Raw genomic sequence first — 22,782 nt, forward strand, 5'->3', positions numbered from 1 at the left:
AGTAGGCAGCCCAACATCAGGTTTTCTTCTCTTGGCCAGCACCGACCAAACCCTGGGAATGAGTGCACCTCAATTTTGCAGGCACATTCCTGAATACCATATGACTCATCATCATTGACACTTTTCCAGGTCCCCATACAATGTTAACTGCTCTACACCCAAAGATTTTTGCAAGAAAGGGCCTGCTGCAAGCATTAGTGGCTGACAACAGTCTGTAATTTCAGGAGGAAGTATGAGAATTTCTGTGCTAAGAATGGAGTGAAGCACTATGTCTCCTTTTCATCCCCAATCAAACAGAAAGGCAGAAAGGGTCGTTTGGACATTCAAACAGCAGATGAATATGTAGTCCACGATACTTCCGTGGAAGATGCTGTGACATTTTCATATCAGGCAAAACTGTTTAGCAAGAAGGGGCTGTGAAAGCTCTTTGATGGATGTCAGTCTCTTCCCTGTCACATTCTCTCCTCCCTGCACCCTGCACCCAGCACCCTGATTCCTCTCCCCTCTCCAAAGTTCTGGCCTGGCATGTGTGTGTGGGCCCATGGGTTTAGCCAACAAGACTGGTGGTTCATGGTCACCATTCATCAGAAATGAGGATGTCAGGTTTTTATACTTGATTCCAAAGTCCGTACCATCACTTGACACCAGAACCAGCTCCATTAATGCAACTGCACCCCCCCAGTCTTTTTCTCTCCAATCCTTCCACTGCATCTCATTTTTACAACCTTCAGTGGAATAAGAACTCATCCTCCTTCAGCCCCCCCCCCCCCCCTGTAATTCCATTCATAGTTGTTCCACACCATCACAGCCACAGGGGCAGGTCATGCCTCGCCACCAGCTTCCCCACCAGTGGACTGTCAACTGTTAACTATCATGTCGCCTTCAAGACTTGGATGTTGTTATGCTACTGACTTTGTATTGTCTCCAGCCAGTTTCATGTTATTGTACTCATATGTTGTGTCACCATGTAATGTATCAAATAAACAAATTCAAAAATCTGCGTTCATTTGAGCATAGCAAGGAGCACCCAACTGCTTATGTGTTAAAGATGTTTACAATAGCAGAACATAATTACTCACAAACTGAATAGGAGGTACTCATCATCAGCTACAATGTCACGAAGTTTCACACACACTTTCACAGTGCACACTGGGAATTTGGTAATTTTCAATCCATGAAACAATATATCATAAAATTCACTACAAGTCTACGTTCAAGCACATAAAAACCAAAGCCTCATCACATATGTTTGGTCCCATCCAAGCTGAACACTATCAGTGATCAGTTCCTGCAGTGAGATGCAAACCCATATCACCACTGCCATTGAGAGGAAACTGTTGTGACATTGGACCAGCCTTTTCAACTCTGCAACAGATACTGCAAAAAACATCATGGCCTTATGTCATATCAAGGGCACAGCCAGCATACGAAGCTATTGGCTGTGATTCCTCTTTATAGGTTGACCACAAAATCACAGAGCCCCAAGCTGATGGCCAACAATAACAGTGAGCCAAGACAGAAAGAAGATCAGCTTCGGTCTTAATATCATCTGAATCTTACTGCAGATCTAGATTTCAGTTGGCAGCATAGCTATCATCAATGCATTAGTGATAGTCACGAAACTCAGCATATTTGTAACGATACATATTACACTATAACTTCAGCAAGTACAAGCATCAGCAGAAGTACTTGTACATGTCAACATTATAGTGTAGTGTGTATTATTATAACTATCAAGAGTCTAAATGGCTGCATATAATGCACTGATGATAGCTGCACCGTTAGCTGTTACCAGAGGGCTGTCCATGAATGGCCAGAGGGAAATTCCAGTACTGCTGACAGACATTTTACAAATAAAAACACTACTCCAAAAATGTAGAAATAGCTTTCAGAAATATTACTTCCTTTCTCATGAAAGAAAAGGTAGAGATTGGGAAAGGTTATAAATGAGCAGTATATCACTCATACCTCAGGATGAGAGGGATCCACCTGTAGTTAGGTCTGCAGTGTTACCACCTATACAGGATGAGCAAAACCAAATATTATATTACCTAATACATTGGTATGAGCAATGTGTGACCTACAGCTTTATTAGTATAGCTTGCTTCAAGTCAATAGGGGGTGATCATGCACTGTCACTTTTAAAACCAACTCTTAAACAAGCGCATATTAATCAAATCTTTTAATGGCAGAAAGACTAGTTAGTAAAAATAATAAATAAAATAAATGAATTGTGGACAAACGGTTAAAAATCCCATAGGATAGTAAAGTGGGCTAAACCAAATTGTTTAAAGTTCAAACCAAATGTTTATTCAAGAAATATGCACTCAAATATATAAATGGTGACTTTACATGGATTTGCAAAAATAGATGAATCAGTTGTAATAACAACTACTGGAGCAATGCAAGCTGTAGTCATGTAGTGCAAGCAGAGGCTATCAGCACAGTGGCATACACAAAATAAGGTTCATACAGCAGCAAATTAACTCTCGAAAATCAATAGCGAAATCTTGAAGTTCATCAGCACAAAAATCTCACAAAAGTCATTATGGAAGCTAAAGTTCATTAATCATCATATCTGTCACAACAAATATCTAACAAATTTGTCACATTATTATCAATTATAAATACAGCGAAATATTATGGTTCATAGCTGCCTTAAACTGCTTAAGAAGTGTTAAAGTTTGCATGGTCACTCAAAACAATCTCTGAAAACCACACAAATATTTCTAAGTCTTGACAGAAATCAAAGTTCAGATCTTGCTCTCGCTAAATTATTCGAAGCCCTGAGAACAAATCATGTATTAAGCTTATGACCACAAGAAATATTTTAAGTGCAAAGAACAGTAACTCCAGACCCACTGCTCTCTGGTGACCAATACTATTCTTCAATCTACCACAACACTGTGTGCACATATGCATACCCCTTTAAGCTTTCCCACCCCTGCTAGCTGCCCCGCTGTAGCCGTCTAGCCACACTGTCAAATATACTTGTCACTGCCTTTCATCTCGCAAGCCAGTCACTCATAATGTCACCAACCCCCGCTTCATACTGCACCTACTTCTCAATTCCAACATGAATTAGCACCAGATACCGTCATTATAATACCGCATGTTGCAGATATAGCTATTTGTGCCAAAACTTGTGTAATTCATTTTGTGGAGAATGAGCCCCACATGTACTACTTGGAAACATGCATAAATATAGACATAAACATAAATAACACTTCTAAAATGACAAACAAACTAAACAGATCTTTAAAACCAAAGGGTTCCTTTCTGGGTTCGTTAAAAAAGAATTATTTTGGAATTAGATGCGTGACCATGTTAGGCTTTGTAATCACTGCACACAATTTCACTGTAATTAAAATCACTGTTAATCACTGTCACTTCTGATCACTGCTGTTTTTCTGTGATTGCATCTGATGAATTCAACAAACCTCTTGTATCAAGGCATCATTGGTATTACTGTAGCTACTCTTCCACTCATCTCAATGTACAGCCAGCAGCGCTCTGTGCAACACGTCACCAGCTAAAGTATATTCTATCAGATATAAAAATACATTAACCCGATGAGTAATTGTTTGGTTAATTGGATGCTGAGACTGCCCAGTGATTGGGCTATTGAAGTCCCTCCCAGTTTCACTGTGTCCATTGCAGTTAGTTCTCATCTGAGATTCACTAAGGCAACCAGATAAATTCATAGAAATAAATTCAAAAGGACTATATACACCCATGACATCCCATAAGTACTTTAATGTGTTCCATCTGAATTCTGACATAACTGATCTTCATCCCACAAGTTATCCATGCGGTGGCATATATTTACATTAATTAAACAAACAAATTAATTCCTTGAACTTCCTGGCAGATTAAAACTGTGTGCTGGCCCGAGACTCAAACTCAGGACCTTTGCCTTTCGCGGGCAAGTGCTCTACCGACTGAGATACCCGAGCACGACTCACGCCCCATCCTCACAGCTTTAATTCAGCCAGCACCTCGTCATCTACCTTCCAAAATTCACAGAAGCTCTCCTAGGAATCTTGAAGAACTAACAAGGTTCGCAGGAGAGCTTCTGTGAATTTTGGAAGGTAGGAGACGAGGTGCTGGCGGAATTAAAGCTGTGAGGACGGGGTGTGAGTAGTGCTTGGGTAGCTCAGTCGGTAGAGCACTTGCCCGCGAAAGGTAAAGGTCCCGAGTTCGAGTCTCGACCCGGTACACAGTTTTAATCTGCCAGGAAGTTTCATATCAGTGCACACTCTGCTCTAGAGTGAAAATTTAATTCTAGAAATTAATTCCTGTTTTTCCAGATCAACAGACAACTACAAAAATGAACTACTCTAATCCCAGAGCCAGTCCTCACCATAATTCTGATTACAAAACACAAAACTTTTCCTCTGCGCACCATACTGCATGAAAATTAAATCAGTCATACATCCTTTAGCTAAAGACAGATTTATTCTGACAAACATTCTGAAAATTCCACACCACCTCTCATCCCCAAGCACCACACTTAACATCCTGGTGACATTTTCTTGCAGTAATCAACACAAGTGAGGCGACTTTAAGCTATAATCACTAATGAATTTTCAGTGGAAATGACATAATCTAATACATGGTTTTATAATGTAAATGGATAGATAAAAATCTATTCATCAAGCAGGGGAATGCACACACAAAAAGGTTTAACTTTTACAAGCTTTCTGAGCCAGTGGCTCCTTCTTCTGGCAGAGGAATTTAAGGTGGAGGAAGAGGGGCGATGGAAAAGGACTGGAGATGTTTAGGGAAAGGGGTACAACTCTGAAACGTCATCCAGAACCCCAGACGGGATGAGAAGGGAAGACTTCTTTCCTTCTCATCCTGTCCATAAGTCTACACTGACCCAGTGTTTTGGGTGACCTTCCTGAACTGTACCCCTTTCCCTAAAACTCTCCAGTCCTTTTCCATCACCCCTCTTCCTTCCCCTTCAGTCTTCTGGCTACGAAAGCTTGTAAAAGTTAAACCCTTTTGTGTGTGCATTCCCCTGCTGTTGCTTGGTGAGTAGATTTTTTATCTATCCATTTACATTACATTGTCAATGATTGATTATTTTTGTTAACGAATTATTTTAGTTGGTTTTGTTTCTTATTGTACTTATAATCTGCAATTGGCTTAATTTTTTCTGTTTGACAGTTAAATGAAGTGAACTTACATCCTAAAAATGTCATCTCTGCCCGAACAAATTCACATCATCTAAGCTTAAGAGTCATCACTCCTCTATGGAATGCTTTGAATGCCTCCTCCAACAGCTGACAATGTTCATACCCCATGTTGCTTGTGACCAATATGTAATCAACATATACAGTTAATTTCTTCATTAACTCAGACCTTCCCTATTGCCTCTTTACAAGCTTAACTATTGCACCATCACTCATACTTACAGTAAAAAGGTCTTTACATGTAGCCAACAAATCAACTGCATGGTATTTCCTTTCTTCACTGAATGGTTTTGTATGTAGCCCTTGACCCAAGCAATACCCTGCTAACACACTTCCTCATACTACTGCTACATTGCTTACACTTTCTCTTAAATTATTTATTTGCCCTTCAGTGCTCTCAGTTCTGGTTCTTATATGCCTGTTACAATGAGATATCCTTACATAGATTAATTTTAATGCAGCATTTATCTCCAATTCATACTTCTCCATTTCAGCTGTGTGCCTCAATTCACTGCCCAAAATTACTTTCTGCAGCCTCCATTTTGGCTACTAACCCGTCTCCTACTTTATCCACTCTGTTGCTAATTCCCTCTACCAACTTAACATTATTTTCCATTTTAAACAATGGAAAATCCACGATGGAATGTACCAGTATTATGAAAAGGAAAGTTACTACTCACCATATAGCGGAGATATTGAGTCGCAGATAGGCACAACAGAAAGAATGTCGCAGATAAAGCTTTCAGCCATTAAGGGGGCGTGCGTGTGTGTGTGTGTGTGTGTGTGTGTGTGTGTGTGTGTGTGTGTGTCGTCTGTTGTTGACGAAGGCCTTAATGCCCGAAAGCTATATTTGCGACGATGTTTTTGTTGTGCCTATCTGCGACACAGCATCTCCACTACATGGTGAGCAGCAACTTTCCTTTTCAAACTATTATTATTTTCTATTTTAGATTTAGTTTTTTTTCTGGAAACTACCAATTTAACATTATTTTCTATTTTAGATTTAGCTTTTGCTGCAAATCCACCTTCCAACTGATGAAATTTTTCACTCACTTCATTTATTTCATCCCCAAGTTTTGATACCACTTCCCCAAAGTTACAATCAAAGTCACAGTTTATTTCCCCAATTTTTGATTCTATAGTCCCATAACTTGACTTCACCTCCCAAAGTTTAGACTTCACCACCCCAAGTTCAGATTTCATTTCCCCAAATTTCAGATTTCATCTTCCCTGAGTCAGATTTTATTTTCAAAATAACTGTTATATCCAGTCATGATATTCATCAATAATCCAAATCAATTTCCTACTAATCACTCATTTTCTGCACTTATTTCTTTCCGTTGTGTTTTAGAGCTGCCTGCAACACCACCTACACCCTCAGATACAAAATCACTCAAAGGTTTGTTTATTTCATCAGCCATGGCCGATGATCAGAAAGATAGATTTGTACAATGCAGCTGCTGCCTGTACTTAACATAAACCGGCCACCAGACACTGCCTGTGCTGCTCTGTGTCTAGTACAGTGCCATGCCGATGTCGACATCTGCTACTGCTTTGATACCTATGCCCATGACACGATACGTCGTTGCTCACAATGTGGACTGCCATCTGCTGAATAGATACGCTGCCCACTCTGCGTCGACCGCTGCCTGCTGCATGGACACTGCCCATTGTGATGAGACAAAAAAAAATGGTTCAAATGGCTCTGAGCACTATGGGACTTGACTTCTGAGGTCATCAGTCCCCTAGAACTTAGAACTACTGAAACCTAACCAACCTAAGGACATCACACACATCCATGACCGAGGCAGGATTCGAACCTGTGACCATAGCGGTCGCGCGATTCCAGACTGTAGCACCTAGAACCGCTCGGCCACTCCGGCCGGTGTGATGAGACACCACCCATTACAATGCAAGCCGTTGACTGCAACGTGAACTGCTGCTTGCCATGTGGAAAAACACTGTCCACTGCCTTGCCACAGTGTGAAGCCGACGGCTGCTACTTCTGCAATGCTGATGAAAAATATAACTGTCATCATTCATTGTTCTGTGAGGTGATCCTGCACCTCATGAACTACTCTGCTACACATGAAACAATGAATTGTCTGCACCCAATTCCTTATGGATCGACAAGCACATCCTACTGCCTGTCGCCATTGCCTACTGTGCTACCGACATGATGAGTAGTTGCCATCTGCTGCCATACCACAATGCGATGGTGTCCACTGCCAATTTTACTAACATGTGGCCGGCCGAGGTGGCCGAGCAGTTCTAGGCGCTACAGTCTGGAACCGCGCGACCGCTACGATCGCAGGTTCGAATCCTGCCTTGGGCAAGGGTGTGTGTGATATCCTTAGGTTAGTTAGGTTTAAGTAGTTCTAAGTTCTAGGGGACTGATGACCTCAGAAGTTAAGTCCCATAGTGCTCAGAGCCATTTGAACCATTTTTTTGAACTAAGATGTGATCCCACACCTAACTTCTGTACTCAGCTGTACTGTTCATATCGTTGCTGTTCCTGCCGCTGCTGCTGCTGCTGCCGCCACACTACACAAAACTCTAGAGCCCACATGCTAACCATCTTTTTGACTAGGTTTTAAATTTCATTGGGACAACCAATCCGAAAACAAAATCTCAAACAAATGTAAAATGCAGTTCCATCTTCTCACATCATCAAGCTTGCAAAGACACCATTATTCAAGGCTGTAACATGTTCTTTATTCATGAATTTGGTCTTGCCTCTAACTTTCTGGTAAAAAATTCTAGCACAGCCCTTAAACCCAACAGGGAACCTGCAGATGCTACAAAATATTCTATTTCCGTCTTGTTCACAATTTCTAGAGACTTTGCTTAAATTACTGGTTCACTTATAAGAATTTACACACAACTATCTTGGTGTGTACACTGAATTAAAACATTTTCCAGCTCAAAATATCTCCCAGCATTAAATTTCTGATACTTTGTTCCCTCTTCACAAGCAATTAGTTCAAGGCCATTTTGCTTGCTAAGAATGGCTCCCTAATTCAAAGAAGGCAAACAGAGAGACTTTTTTGCAGCAGCATCTTCTCTTTCACTGTACAGGCTATCCCATGTGTAAGAAAAGATGCAGTAATTTCACTGAAATTGCACCATGTAATTTGTGATGTTTGATGTGGCAACACTGCACTCTGCAACATCATTTGATGCAACAGTGTGTTTCCACACATCACTATTGCTGGAGTTCAGTGTTCAGTGACTATGTATCGCTATCCTGTTGAAAAACGCATGTTTCTTGTGAATCAATATTGGATTACCGGTTCCATTAAGCCATTTGAGTGAATGTTTGTTGAGCAGTTTTGTGACTAGCACATACCATCTAAATGCTGCATACAAGAGACAGTGAACAAGTTGGAGAGCAGTGGAACAGTGTTGAATCTTCAAAATGGGGGACAGCCATCACTATCAGAAGAAAAGGTGACTGATGTAAAATGACTGTTGGCCTGTACTGCAAAGTCTGTTTGACGTATATCTCAGGAATGTGGAATGTTACAGGGCTACAAAGAAAGCTGGCATGTATCAATACAGGTTTACAGTTGTTCAGGAACTGAATGTCAAAGACGTTCCACATCATTACCAAGTGTCATATTCATGATCTATGGAACAAGCACTAATCTAATCTAATCTAATCTGACAAAGAAAAATGCATTACATTTTGCTGTTGGTTTCAGCAATTTATTGCTCAGAGGCCATGAATGTTGCAGTACACATGGTTCAGTGATGAGGTGCAGTTCCACCTCTTTGGCTATGTAAACTCTCAGAATACCTATTTGTGGTGTAATGAAAATCCACATGCACGGATCAAATTGTGGTGTAATGAAAATCCACATGCACAGATCAAGCAACCCCTGCAGTCACAAAAGATTGGTATGTTGTGTGCAATATGATACCACTGCATCATCAGACCAACTTTTTAAGTTTACTGTGACAAGTGCAGTTTACATTGAAATGTTCTGGGAATTTATGAACCAGATGGGTGATGAAGAACTTACCCTCAGCTGGTACCAACAGGATGGCGCCACATGCCACATGTCTCGAGTGACCACGGCTGAGGTAGAATCATTTTTGACCGACAGTGTGACTTCAAAAGGACTGTGACCCCCCAGGTCATCTGATTTAACACCACCTGACTTTGCCTCTGGGGTGGCTTAAAAGACAAATTCTACAGTAACAAACCACACAATTTGGAATATTTATGAGAGAAATCCCAGCAGTGACATCAGAGAGTCTTGAGCAGCAACATTCAAGAACCTGCAGAGTTGTGTTAAACTGTGTTTACAAGTCGAGGGCAGTCACTTAGAGCACCATTTGTGTTTTACTTTTATTTCGCCATGAACAAGATAAGACATGTTCATTTCATTTCATTTCCTGATTTTTATGCAAAGCCTTTACATGTAATTTAAGCAAATGTTTGTTTGTGGGGCTTCTTTCAAGTGAGACACACTGTATTTCTGTATGATTTACAATTTCTCAGCCACTGAATTTTTCCCCCCTCTTTATTTTGTCTAATCATTGTGCAAAAATTTACACATTTTGCTGTGTGCAAAAATTTAAAAATTTTAGTGTTTGGAAATGGAGACACTGTTTTCTGACCATGCACTGTGTTATGCCTGGCTGAGTGGCCATAAAAATGGCAAAATCTATGTACCATGTACAAAAAAGATCCAAGGACAATTTGGAGCATTTTTAGGCATGATAACTAAGCTCAGTAAGGCAAATGATATTCAACTACCAGAGGACAGTAGTAACGAATCAGACGATATAAAATTCAAATCAGCGGCTGCTAAATTCAATTAATTCTTCCTAAGAATGATTGGAAACATGGGAACAAAAATGTTCCATCAAAATCAGATCCATTAGAGTCTACTTAGAAATGCAATGCAGACTTGGTAGTACTGCTCCTGAGTGGTACCTCTGTAGCCAGTTGATATGCCAACGTGTATTTCCTGAAAAGGAGCAATCCAGACAAAAACAGACAATTTTGATGACTTTGCCAGGACATAGCAAGGACCTTTAGAAATTTTCAGTATTCAATACAGGGATTTTTATAATTATGAACATTAATTATGCCATAAGTAATTAAGAATTTCTTTGTCCCACGTTACAGAAAATAACATTTTTTGCTTCTCGTGCATATGCTTCAATAATTTCATCTTTTAGTCATTTTATAAGTAAGTCATATGTTCTATAATTCCCACAGATTTTAATGTTTTGACTACATTTCTACCATAGGTTACATTAGGTATTAAAGTATGTCCCATATGTGACAACATCGTTTTTTATGTTACCATTTTTTGTACGTTTCTTAATATGTTTACACATTTGTTACATTAATTATTTTTGTATTTTTAGTTTAGTTTGTTTTTGTTTCATAGGCTTTGTGTAGTTGACAATCTGAAAATAAAAGAAGGTAAGCTTTTTTGAAAGTAACATCTGGAACATCTAGTGTATTATCAATTACAATATTTTCTCTCTTTATAGCACTACACAATATCAAAGAGTGCTAGTAAAAGTGCAAGTCAAATTAGAAAAGATGCATGAATGACTAAAACTCGAAAACCTATATTTTCAAAAACAGGAAAACAAGCAGATTTCAAAATAAAAGAAGCAAGCAGTTAGCTCAAATGTCTGAGGAAGGCAAGGGCATACCATTCTTAATAGGATAGTACCTAGTAAACACTGTCACACTCAAACCAACATCTGGACTGACAACAAATTTACCTTAGACCCATAAATCACCAAGCCACATCCAGCTGGGGCAAGAGGAGATGCTCAGTTCGCTCCTTACGATTTGTGGTTAAGAAAATGTTTGTCTTCAGACCCTTCATGCGAATGAATCTGACGTCCACAAATCTCATTGAATCTACAAAATGGTATTCCCCTAAGTTATCAGATCACAAAATACATGCAAACTGTTAGAATGTACATTATATTGATTCAATCAAGAATTTGATATCAGTTTTTGCACAGCTTCTACAGTGTCCTTTTTATGCACTGTAACTGATTTCCTGTAAATGAAAACCTGGAAGGAGAATCAAAATTGGAAAAATCTTCCACAAAGGAGAAACACTGAACATCATTTCTTGCAATATACACTACACTTGTCATTGCATGGACAAATATTGTCCCACACAAAATACTACTTTGACTGACAACATTCGATTGTCCAGTCACTTGCTACCAGCATCTAAGGTAACAGTGGAAAACAGAAGAGTCAAATGTAGACAGAAAGATGTCCACAGAAGTGTCATAAACGGAAATAACTAAACGTATTAGGCATTTAAATAGTAGTATATATTTTCTCAAATTCAAAAGACACACCTATTAAATGCTATCAGCTTATGAAAGCATGTCAAATAGTCACTCAAGATTGGCCACATTATCAGCAGTTGGATGGCGTCTCTTGATGTGGTGCTGAAAAATAGTTAAGGGGCTATTTGGATTCAAAGATCCCAGACAATGAGTCAGTTAATCATTTGCTTCACTATCTTCTCCATGATCTTATTACTTGGGGTTATGTGATCCATTCTGAGTATTAGAAATAAATTAAAATAGCTTGCTTCTTCGAGTCTGGGAATTGTCATGTTTTTAAAATAAATTATAGAAAATTGAGGAAACTTCCTTATCTTTTCCTGTCAGGACCACAACACACTGTGATAAACTTCATTGAAACATAGTTTCATATGCCACAACCAATGCCAGTCACTATTCATATAGTGAGAAGGCTCAACTGTGCACTTCTACCACTGATGGGACTGCATTTCCACTGCCCCTTAATAGCAATAATAGTGAAAAACTGGATAAGGACTGATGGTTACTGTAATTCTGCTGCACTGTCTGGGCAAAGTCTCCTTGGCTGATTTGGAGATTAGCTAGTCTTCATTACATTAGTTGTAAGGTTGCAGCCTTCTCTTGCATAATCCTCCAAGTGATCTCCATACAATTTCACAATTGGCGGAACATTTAATTATGAACTCGTACACTGATATCTTTGTCTGTCCTAAATACTTTGGAGATATTTTTTCCCCTCACAATCCAGTTTCTCTGCAGGTGGTTGGCATTTGAAACTTTCCTTTGTTGCACACCTGCCCTAACTGCAGAATAGCACTCTGCAATTCCAGAACAGACTAGGCTCCCTTAGAAAGTGACATGGAAACTGAGAGATTGAAGCTTCCATAATGTGATGGGTCATGTCCATATTATTAGCCACTTTGAAACTAATTTAACTACTTAGGCTTCCGCCGGCCAGAGTGGCCGAGCAGTTCTGGGCACTTCAGTCTGGAACCACGCGACCGCTACGGTCGCAGGTTCGAATCCTGCCTCAGGCATGTATGTGTGTGATGTCCTTAGGTAAGTTAGGTTTAAGTAGTTCTAAGTTCTAGGGGATTGATGACCTCAGATGTTAAGTCCCATAGTGCTCAGAGCCACTTAGGCTTCCACGGCCGGTGTCACAATTATTAAAATTCTTCTGGGTGTTGTTGGGCATCACAGTATAAAAAATTTGATTGCAAACTTAAAACCAATGTTTTGACTGTATTAAAATGGCCATCCTCAGGGTAAGACTAGTTTTGGTTAAGAAAAGGTGGCTGTATTTATTTAGATGATTATTGCCAACATGTCATATTTTTGAAACTTTATTGGCCCTAGAATATAACAGGCTAATCATGGCAGAAGGGGATCGTGAAAAGGGGGGGGGGGGGGGAGAGGTAGGAAAGAAGCTGTTGGTGGGCTAGCCGGCTTGTCAGTGATTGGCGACTGTCTGCGAATCAGCACTTGGCCTCTTGTGGACAAGTTTCCTTCCTGGTGTGCACAGAAATGCGCTGACAGTTACCCTATAGTATTTTGGTTAGGCTGTTGTGCCCATGCCCTGGTGAGGATTCTGCTCCACGACTGCTCGTGGCCCATTGGACTGGGATAGCTGGCAGCCAGGTTGCCAGAAGTTTGTAGCCATCCTCTCAATACACACTGTCAAGCTGCTTAATAATTTTAATCACTTCTTAAATTTTTTTGTCGGTGCATACATAACTCTTTCACCAGCACATGGACTTTCTGGAACAAGAAAGGCTGCACACAGTCAGCTGCATTCCACTTTGTCAATTTATTATGCTTTGCTAGTTGCACATAGTGTTCATATTCTGCTACTCATCTGGTAGCTGGTCTCCCTGTCTCCCCTATGTAGGCAGCTCCTCACTCACAACGTAGTCCACATACTCCACCCACATTTAACTTGTTGACTGCATCCTTGATGGAAGCTATTATGTTGTGAATCCTGTGATTGTAGCACAAAATCAGTTTGAAACCTCATCGGCAGAGAACATTCCCTAGCCATTCACTGATGCCCTTCACATAACAGTTAAGTCCACTAGCAGAAGGTTCTCTTCCTTAGTCCCTTCTCTTGTTTTATTGTGGTTGGTCTTGGTTGCCTTTCTTATAATATTGTTGTCATAACCATTGGCATGAAACATGTGGTGGAGCTCCCTCAATTCTTCTTTGACGTTGTTACTGTCACTTATCTGGTAGGCAAAGGCAGTCAGCATGTGCAGAACTGAATACTTATAAGCTGAATGAAGGTAGCTCTCTGCATGCAGATATGGGTTTGTGTGGGTTGTCTACCAGTACACTTTATGTCCCAACGTACCACCGGCAGTTATACAGGGTCCGACAATAAAACCTACCGCATTTGATGTAGCCAGCGTGAGAGTTGTAGTCAGGGTACTGATGTGGGGCGCATTTTGCTTGAAAGCGATGTACGTGCCATTTTCAGTGCGTGCCATGGCGTTGCTTGGTTTGCATCATGCGTTCGTTGTGGAGGAATTCATTCATAACGATGGTTCTGTGATTAGTACTCAGCGAACGTTTCAGAAACAATTCAAACTTGGCCTACATGATCGTGTTCTTGGATAGAAAACCTATTTAACTGTGAGTGTCAAAGTTTAGAAAGACAGGTTCAGCACTGAAAAGAAAACCTACTGGCTGTCCTCGGACTGCAACAAAGCCGGAAATTGTGGTACATATGAGAGTATCTGTGCAACAATCACCAATGTGTTCAGCACTTAAACATGCACCTGTCCTGGGATTAACTGATACAAGTGTAAGATGAATTCTTCAAAGAGTAGTTCATAGGCACCCCTTCAAAATGATGGTTACCCAGGAAGTGAAAGAGATTTTTAAAGTTGCAGAGCTGCATGTGAAGAAATTTTTCAAAACTTTCCACCTGGCACTTTGTTCATTTCTTCAGATGAGGCCCATTTCCACTTATCAGGAACTGTGAACAAACAAAATTTCTGCTGCTGGGCTGAAGAAAACCCTTGTGAAGTTCATCAGCGACCACTACATAACCCTCATGTAATAGTTTGGTGTACAAACATCGTCCCACACACTGCCAGTACTTAAAGTGGCCATTATGCAAGAAGTGGCAGCCATTCCAAGAGAAATGACATGAAGATACGTGGAGAACTTTTGGGAACGACTTCATCAGTGTGTCAACAATGGAGGACGTCATTTAGCAGATATAATTTTTAAAACCAAATAATCCAAAATGGCAAAGTATGTATTTTTCACAAATAAAAATAATTTTTCTCTATCAGTTTAGTTTTTCAGTGACAACCTATTACAATAAGGGAGGTTTTATTGCCAGACCCTGTATATACCTCCACATCAAAAACTGGTAGACACCATTCTCATTGTTTTTGAGGGTGAACTGTATCTTCTTATGCATGCTGTTCAAATGCTGGAGGAACCTTCCCAACTTCATCTCCCCATATGATCAGGTGATGAGTGTGTCGTCTACATACCATAGCCAACAATGGGGCCTTAGTGATGTAGAAGCTAGGGCCATTTGCTCAAATGCTTCCACTGCTGGCCACAGTATGTATATGACACATGCATTATCTGGCCACACAGGGAGATGGAATTTGGAAGCTTCCTTCAGCAAGAAGTATTCACTTCTGCACATACTAACTACCCATGCCTACCAGGTAAGGGACACTGTCAACATCAAAGAAGAACTGAGGGAGCTATAACATATGTTTCATGCCAATGGTTATGGCAACAATATTATAAGAAAGGCGACCAAGACCAACCGCAATAAAGAAAGAGAAGAGGCCAAGGAAGAGAACCTTCTGCTGTGGATTTGCCGTTTGTGAACGGCATAAGTGAATTGTTATGGAATGTCCTCTGCCGATGAGGTTTCAAACCAATTTTGTGGAGCAGTCACAGGATCCACAACATAATAGATTACACCAAAGATGCAGTCAACAAGCTAAATATTGGTGGAGTATGTGAACTACGTTGTGAGTGTGGAGCTGCCTACATAGGGGGGGACGGGGAGACCAGTTAGCAGAGGAGTAGCAAAATATGAACACTATGTGCAACTAGCACAGCATAATAAATTGACAATAGCGGAATACAGCTGACTGTGTGCAGCCTATTTTATTTCAGGAAGTCCATTTGCTGGGAAGAGAGACATGGACGCACCAATTAAAAATTCGAGAGGTGATTGAAATAATTAAGCAGCCTGACAACGAGAGAATGGGCTACAGACTTCTGGCATCCTGGCTACCAGCTATCCCAGCCCAATGGGCCATGAGCAGTCATGGGGCAGAAACCTCACCTGGACATGGACACAACAGCTTAATAAACAGCAAGAGCGGAATTGTCAGCGCATTTTCGCCCACAGCAGGAAGGAAATGTGCCCACTATAAGCCGAGCACTGATTTCCAGACTGAAGCCAATCACTAAAATGCCAGCAGCTAGCCCACCAGTAGCTTCTCTCCTACCCTCCCCACTCTTCCACCAAGACTAGTGTATTATATTCTAGAATCAATAAAGTTCCAAAAATATGACATATTGACACTGATCATCTACAATAAATACAGCCCCCTTTCTTCCACCAAAACAAGTCTTTAAATGAGGAAGGCCATTGTAATACAGTTCAAATATTGGTTATATGGTTACAGTCGAAGTATTTTATACTATGATGCCACACAACATGCAGGAGAATTTTAATCATCTCTTTCAAATTGTTCAGTTATAGCCAACTGGCTAACTATACTCCAGTACTTTCACACACTACTCTGTCTGCTAAATGAATGCATAACAGGAAGTTGAAAATTTTTCAACAACTGACCAATAGTTATCAATATACAAGAGAATAAAAAGAAATCAACAGTGTAGACATACTCTGGCTAAGTAAGTGATCAGAAGAACTAGAACCGGCAACAAGACACATACTACAGCCCACACCTGAGGTACGTGGTTGTCAAGCCCATAGCAAATTATATTCTCAGAAGAGTTTGGGTGGGAAAGGGTGAGTGTTCTATCAAACTAGAATTTGGTGAACTGTTGGTTAGAGGCAGCAAAGTGTTCTCCTATATGGCACATGCACCACAGCAGCAATACTTTACATTTCAATAAAAAGGGGGAAGCTGCACCATATCATTTAAAACGATAGCCACTTTTTTGTATCTATCCCTGCTGTATCCTGCTACTGATGCAAGTGAATGTGTGTGCACCATGTGTAGTGTCGCTGTGCATGTGTACTCAAATCAACTGCCAACTCTATCAGCATGGGCCAGCCACTTGAGGCCACTGGTAGGATGTGTGCATACAGCATGGTCTCCACCACACTGTCCACCATCGGCCTGCGCGTATTTCCACACAAAGCAGCCCTAACTGATGCCTTCTACGTTCTTCCAGTTTGTACTGCTTGTATCAGTTGTTCTGTGTCTTGTTACATATGGAGTCATGAAAGATTTATTTCTGTTATTGTTTGGAGGCTTATGAATTATGACTAGAGCCATACTTTTGTTACTTGGACTGGTTTTGTGTATTACTTGGTTATTTCATGAGTAGCAAAGACATTTGGATGGTCTCCACATGTGCAATCTTTAAGTGTGGTTTCACCAGGTTTATTCATTATGGACGCCATGCTACCGGCCCTGACTGAACAGCTTACTTTGGCTGTGACCAGTTTCTCAGTTTCCATTAACACACACGGTTCCATTCCACCAGTCCAGCCACCCACTTTTTTTCCATATGATGATTCAGCCAATGATAGGGGAGCTTACAAAAAGACTCAGACAGCATTTTTTGGTGTTCAGTGTGACAGACTCTAATTTGTGCAAAGCCTTCTTCCTCCTGTGGATTCCACCTAAGGTGTTTCATTTACTGTGTCAGCTTGCCCCTTTACAAGAACTAGCAGCTTTTACTTTTGATCACATGTGCAGTTTATTGTCCAACTACCACTGCAAACGAATACATCATAGCAGTAAGAGTTGAATTCTACCAACGACGCAACAAACCAAACTATTTACACAAAGCATGGGCAGCTGAACTTCACGCCCTCAGCCATAAGTTTAAATTCTTTACCAATGCCCATAATGACTCTTATGCAAACACCATCGTGCATGACAATTATCTATTATCTATTTAGCTCCAGACAAGAAGGTGCACCAGAAGGCTTTACTCTGTGAAAACCATCCATTGGTAGAAGTTTTCAAATAGCACAATCTTCTGAAGTTTCTCAGGCAGCGGGTGACCAAACAGAAGTGTGGGGCAATGTGGCATTAGTGTGACAAGGTGTGCCCACTAGGACAACAGATAGGGTGCACAAGGAAGCGGCAGTGGCGGCAGCAAACATATGTGCCCGGTGCTGAGCTGACAAAGGCCAGGCCAAGCAGTCGCGCCACCCACAGCTCCAGCATCAGCATTCTATGTTTCTGTCTTGTCCTTCCTGGACTGTTCAGCATGAACAATCAGCACGCCCTAAGTGCTGGGCTACTTGTAGTGGTTTCCAGAAAAAAGGCCACATCACTTCTGTGTGTCGTTTGGCAAAGATTGTGACTCCAATGCTTGTGGCTTCTCCCGAGTTGTTTATCAAGTTAATTGTTTTTTGTCAAGTGCTCCGGCTACAGGTCAGTGTAGTGCTGCAGTGATATTATTGAATTCTCGAACCTGAGTGAGTTTAGGCTCGCCTCTGTTGACACCAGTGACACAAATGCTGGTCAGTTATATCAAACAGAACATTGCGCTATTGGGACAAATTACGGCATCTGCCTCTTACAAGTCAGTGGTTTGGTCCATTATATTTTTGGTGGTTCCTGATGCTGGTGTCAAGAACTGGTTTGGGATGGATGCATACGGTGTGAGGACTTTCCAGACTTGTTTTTGGAGGGTATAAAGTGTTCTATGTATTTTATTGTTCATTTTTTTTAAATCCATGACTCAGCCTCGTTTTTGTTGTGCACATCATATTTCTGTCAGCCTGAAAGAACAAGTGAAAGCCTAGTTGGGCAGACTTCAATCTCTAGGTGTAGTGCAACCAGTTATAGCTAGTGAATGGTAGTCTGTGCTGGTTATAGTTTGGAAGCCATCAGGGGAACTTCACCTCTATGGTGACTTCAGTACTACTGTGAACATGCAGTCAATTGTGGATATGTATCCTCTCCCATGCCAGGAGGAACTGATGCAAAAATATCATGTGGCCAACACTTTTTAAAAATTGATTTGGTCTGAAGCATATCTGCAGGTTCCTGTGGACAGAGAGTCTTGGTGAGTTCTCGTTTAGAGTACTCCTTTTGGTCTATCACAATTTGCACCTTTCCTTTGATGTAGCCAGCGCCCCAGCTACTTTCCAACGATTTTTAGAGCAACTGACTATGCCTGTCCTGGGCTGCATTAATTATCTGGATGATATTGTTGTCACAGGCTCCTCAAAAGCCAACTACTTGAAAAATTTGTACATTTTGTTTTCTGTCTAACTGTTCACAGATTTATAGTGCAACCTTGTGAAATCTCAGTTTTTTCAACCTTCCATTGTTCTCTTGTGGTTTGAGATCTCTAGGGACGGGATTCGCCCTCTGCCAGACCACACCTCTGCTGTTACGTCTAATGCCTCACCCCTCCTACATGAAGGAGCTTCAGGCCTTCCTAGAAATGATAGTCTACTACCCTAAATTCCTGCCGGGGGCAGCCACACTGGCCTAACCACTGCATGACTTGTTACATAAGAATGTATGGCCTGGATGGCGAACGTGCTTTTCAAATGCCGAAATCCTAACTTTGTCGGCCCCTTGTTTAGCTATGTTCTTTCCGGACCAGCATAGTTTTGGCAACTGACGCCTCACTTTATGGCCTCAGCATGGTCCTAGAACACCAATATGCCAGTGGCTCTTAACGATCTGTTGCTTTCACCTCTGAATCTCTCACTCCAGCTCAGCAGCATTACTCTCAAGAGGAAAAAGGGCTCTTGCCATAGTCTGTGCTCTCCAGAAATTTCATGTTTGCTCCAAGTTTCACCTTATTACTGGCCATAAATCCTTGCTTTCCTTGTTTGATCCTCAGAATTCCTTGCCTTACAGGGCTGCACACCGCCTACAACACTGTGTGCTGTTCTAGTCTCACTACAATTACGAAATTCATTTTCCACGTACATCTAATAATACCAATGCAGACCCCTTGTCCTGCTTTTCTGTGAGTTCTGATCCTGACTTTGATCGTGAAGAAATGCTTTGCTTCCATCTTGATACTGAAAAATAGCCTGTAGCTAAGGGTGTCGCAATTACAAGCTTGCATGTAGCAACTGTCGTCATTCACTGACCCAGTTCTCTGCCAGGTGGTTTGGGTTGTTCAACAGGGCTGGCCAGATAAACCACTAAGTTGGGCTTTGGACCCCCTGCATGACTATTTTTCATTATGGTATCACCTCTCTGTTTTTGAAGGAGTTCTTCTGTTGCCCAAGGAAGACCCCTCTCCCAGAAAGTCATTCCTGCTGCATTATGGGACTAGGTTCTATGCCTTCTCCACCAGGGCCATTGGGGAGTTTCGTGCACTAAACTGTTAGCTAGGAGACATGTTTTTTGCCCAGGGACTTATGGCAAAATTGTCCATTTTGTCACAGCTTGTAAGCACTGTGCCTGACAACAGACAGCTCCAGGGTGTCTCTGTCCCCCTAGCCCACTTCACGCCAGCCATGAGAATGCATTCAAGTAGACTCTGCTGGTCCCTTCTTGAACTCATATTGACTCTTTGACTGTGGATGCATTTTCCCAGTTCCCTTACATTCTTAGGAATGCACCAACATCAGCTGAGGTCACAATTCAAATGCTTTTGCAGGCTTTTTCTATTAAGATGTTGCCTTCTACCTAAGCTTCCAATAATGAGTCCCAGTTCATTTCTCATACCTTTCACCTTTCAACTGTTTTGTTCCTGTCATGGCATTCATCATGTTACGGCTCCACCATTCCATCCTCAATCAAATTGTGAGGCAAAATGACTAGTGAGTGCATTCAAGTCCCAAATGAAAAAGTTTGTAGTGGATTCTTTGGCAGACGACCCTCTTTTCCGTTTTCTGAGTACCTATCACTTCATGCCGGGGGGGGGGGGGGGGGGGGGGGGGGGGGGGGGGAGCAGTATCTGGCTGTGTTGCTTCTTGGCCGGCAGCCACACATGCTCCACCACCTTCTGCAGTCTGCGCTGCACCTGCAGCAGTCAGCTACACGCCGCGATCACCGATGTGGGCACAAGGGTTTGGTTGGCGGCCCAAGTGGAGACCAGCCACTGTTGTCCGCTGCCGCGCACACCGTCTTTGTGACATCCGTATGACTGATGGGCTGGTTGCGCATCACTTTGACCAGTTGCGGTCCCGTTCGCCAGTGGAAGCTACTGGTTCACAGATGCGGCCCCATCGCCACTGCCCACCCTGCCGCCCTCCGTCTCAAGCCTATTGTTGTCTGCTGTCAAAGTGCCCCTGTCCCAGTGGATGCCTCTTCCACATATGGCACTAGGCACCAGTCCATTGCTGGCCTCAAGCCCATTGCCACAGCCCCTGTTCCAGTTGAGCCATCTCCACCAGCCCCCTCACCATCATCTGATGACAATGCAGAGATGGCAATGGCACTCTCCTCCCCGGTACTGTCATTGAGCATACTGCAGGCCCACCGCCCTCAAGCATGCCTGCATCCCCACACGTTCCAGCCCTATGCTTTGTTGTCCACCAGTACACTGTGTCTCACCCCCACCTTGGCAGTGGCTGCTGCTGTTTCGGATCCGCTGGACGTGTCTCACATTGGACCGCCAGCATCTCCTCCATCACCTGGGTGGCCAATTCACACCACTAGTGCATGTGAGTGCGTCGAGTCTAGTGTTGCCACGCAAAAATTCTCTGCCACGCCGTCTACTGGCTGTCCGCATCTATATCCACAATGAGCAGCGCTGACTGACACCCTCTCTGTTCTAGTTTGTTTTGTGTCTTGTTATGTGTGGAGTCATGAGAGACTTACTTTTGTTATTGTTCAGAGGGTTATGAATAAAGCCATAACTATGTTACTTGGATCGGTTTGTGTATTACTTGGTTACAACAATCCCCATTTAGATTGCACTTTTGGTGGACATACAACCAAAAAACTATAAAATGAATCATAAGCATCTTTCACTTTCTGAAAGTTTAATTTTCTATGTAAGTGTCTTAAACACATCTATGTTCCACTGTAGTATGGAAGCCACCTACGCTATAAGGTCTTCCATTGTCATTCCACCGAAATGAGCAGGCTGTAGTAGAGGGACTTTTTGGCTTTAGACTGTGTAGAATGGTTGCAAGTGCCCTATCACACAAAACTAGAGTTGCTTGAGCTGATAGCTTTCAGCTGGAGCTTCTGAGAATGTTCCCATCTGCCGAGCAAAACAGGTCAAAATAAATCTAGTATGTAGTATGGGACCTGAGGCTTGATAAGTACATTGATAACACATTGTTTGTTACTGTTCTTGCACATGTGGTGAAATTATTTGCTTTTCCTTGACTGCTTCCAGGAGAGAAATAATGATGTTGACACATTCTATCATTACTGCTCATTCTGTTCTGGACCTATCAGTAGATTTGTGCAGTTACATGCACCTGCAAACACCTGTGAATGTTTTGTTATGTTTATCTGCATTATGTATATTACTGTTACTGCATAAGCGAACACAGGTACAATTCTGAATGTATAAGCAGGTGCATTGTGGTAGGAGCCACGCAGGTGCCTCCCCATTGTTTCATCTCAAGAGCCATCTAGTTCAGTGGAGCACAGCTCACTCAGAGATAAGCATTTTTATATAGAGATCTGTGAGATCCTCACCATCCGGGCAGTGTAGTACCAGAAACTTCTCATTCTAACATCATTTTACCCATAACTACAGTTGATGAAATATTGCTGAAGTTCACAGTGGTAGTGAAGACTACATTAAAGCTAAAGAACACTGTATTCATCAAGTCCAAACATAGTATTTGTTACCTGAACTTTCTAAGGTGCCCATCATTTAGCGTCACCCAGCACTCCACAGATGTAACCCTTACTTGAATCTCTCTCTCTGCCCCATGCATAAACAGTCTCTTTTCCAAGTGTGTTTCTATAAAATGAAATTCTTTCAATATCATCACATTGCTGGATATGCTGTGGCCACTTGAAATGAATGAATGAGTCATGGCATGATTGTGATATTTTGTATACAACAATGTACCATCCTTCTGCCTCTACTGGCGTGAACAGATAACAAAAATGTAACCATGATTTTT

General features: G+C 41.7%; 1 protein-coding gene across 2 annotated transcripts in view; it reads right to left on the minus strand.

Annotated features, from left to right (window-relative positions):
• LOC126475365 (DNA mismatch repair protein Msh3-like) overlaps positions 1 to 22,782 on the minus strand; it is a 356,972-nt gene that overhangs the window by 319,879 nt on the left and 14,311 nt on the right. The window lies entirely within an intron of this gene.

This window comes from Schistocerca serialis, chromosome 4 (genome assembly GCF_023864345.2).
Source record: "Schistocerca serialis cubense isolate TAMUIC-IGC-003099 chromosome 4, iqSchSeri2.2, whole genome shotgun sequence".
Classification (NCBI taxonomy): Eukaryota; Metazoa; Arthropoda; class Insecta; order Orthoptera; family Acrididae; genus Schistocerca; species Schistocerca serialis.